The sequence below is a fragment of the Primulina huaijiensis genome, chromosome 6, assembly GCF_012295235.1.
Source record: "Primulina huaijiensis isolate GDHJ02 chromosome 6, ASM1229523v2, whole genome shotgun sequence".
Lineage (NCBI taxonomy): Eukaryota > Viridiplantae > Streptophyta > Magnoliopsida > Lamiales > Gesneriaceae > Primulina > Primulina huaijiensis.
In genome coordinates, this window is record NC_133311.1 from 13,927,765 (window position 1) to 13,930,048 (window position 2,284).

A 2,284-nucleotide genomic window follows, 5' to 3' on the forward strand; every position below is an offset into this window, starting at 1 on the left:
TTTTAGTCATTTAACTTGTCAATGTTTGGTTTGCATCAAATTAAGGGTGTTTATTGGTCGGTTCGGTTCGGTTTAGTTTTTGGTTATTTCAGTTTTATAAATATATAATCTGATATCTGAACCATTTTCCTTTGGTTCGGTTCGATTTTTTACTAAAACGGTTCGGTTATTTCGGTCAATTAATTTGGTTTTGGTATAATTATTTAAATTAATAATATAAATATATTGTAAAATATAATATGTTAACGTTTTACATGATTTCTTAGTAAAATATTTAAATATAAAATCTAAATTAATTAAACAAACAACAATCAACAAAAAATTATTCAAAATGGTTCTTCATTCACTAAATATCATATCAAAATATATAATATAAATAAGAGAATATAAAAAAATTTATTAGTTTAATGAAATTTCGATTTTTTCGATTTTAACATATATAATCCGAAATCGAACCAAATAAACTTCGGTTTTAGCATTTATATCCTAATTACAAAATTCGACTTTCGGTTCGGTTCGGTTCGGTGTTTGATTTTTTCGGTTTGTATTTTTGATTTTTTCGGTTTTATCCGAAGTTCGAACACCACTACATCCAATAATTCAGATTTTTTTCGATTTTGGTCATTTTTTTTATCCGAAACCACTAAATCTAGCAAACATTGATACTCTTCTACATGACTCATATAACGATGATAAAACAGATATTATACACATTAAAATTTATTTAGGGAAACAACAATTTTTTCCTTCTCATTTTGAAATATTTGATGTCATTTTCCTTCAGTTTTTACCCTTTTCTTGTGTTTAAATTTATTTTAATATGTGCAATGTATGTTTAGAAAACCATCAGCGTTCAAATAAAAAATATTAGGTTAGTAGCATTTGGCCAGAAAAAATGAAAACATAAAAAATAAAATCCAATTTACTGAAAGAAAAAACAAAAAAAAAAAATTTGACAAGTTATTAAATGTAACCAACAAATTGAAAAGTACTTTACTCTAGTGTTTGTACCCGTTTTGCCTCTTACTTAATTGTGCCATTAATATGTTGGAGTTCATTAAAATACCATTCGAGACTTCCAATCTTGATCTTATCTATTTTCATTTGATACCACTTTAACATAGGATCTTATATTTCTTTCATAAATTAATATTCTCCCTCAGGCATCTATATAAAAATCCAATTAAAATAGTAAAAAAAAAATGGAAAAAGACAAATTCAATTAAGATTCATAAAGACAAGCCATATAATAATTTTGGATTTGGATCTTCCGCTATGATTGAAAACACAGCATCTGGTGATGTACACTTTTACACGAGATGATCAGTTGATCATCTCTTATGGATCTCACACAGTGTAAGATAAAATTAAAAAATTATAAGAGGAAATGAGATGATCAACTGATCATCTCGTGTAAAAAGTGCACATCACCGTGTGATGTGTTTCCAACCAGTGCAGAGGATCCAAATCCAATAATTTTCTCTTACAATTTAGCTGTCCGAATAAGCTTGGAGGTGGGCTTAATTGTTCTCATCTATATACTCTTATCTTTGGACCACATTCTATTAATTAATTTCACATGGCCCATCAAATTTTGAGCTGAAAGCTTCTTGTGAATCGTTTGTGAAATTGGTGAAACCGTGATATTTCTATATTGTTGTTCCTCTGCATCGGCTGGCTGCACAACTGTAGTCATTAATTTTTCTTTGTCAAAATAAATATCGAGTCCATTCGAATCGGATCCATTATATAGGAGTTCTCTCTTGATGTCTTTTCCACTATTAGCACGATCCGGTTCAAGAAGAAAATCAGTTGTAGTCATAAAAGGAATCCATCTCACTGATATAGATCTGTGAAACCGTTTCACAAGATACCTACTCTAAAAGTAATATTTTTTCGTAGATCGGACCGGATCGGATCGGATCGGATGAGAGATATGTCTCATAAAATTGACTTATAACATGTATGGAACATACTTGCGTAAATATGAATTAGTTATTTGTTGAATGTGAAATATGTATAATATTAATTAACATAAAATTTATTCATAATATCAACTCGTTTTGGGATTCAAATTAATTTGGAATCAGATCTATTATGTAGGAATTATCTCAATGTGATCTATTTATCTATTCACATTAATACTCGAATATGAAAGTAAAAACAAGATGACTNATATCAAAATTTAGACAATATAAAATAAATATTAAATCTAACATAACACCGGAATTAAAATACACAAAACTAGATCAATTGAACATATAAAACTGCTATATCTGGAAAT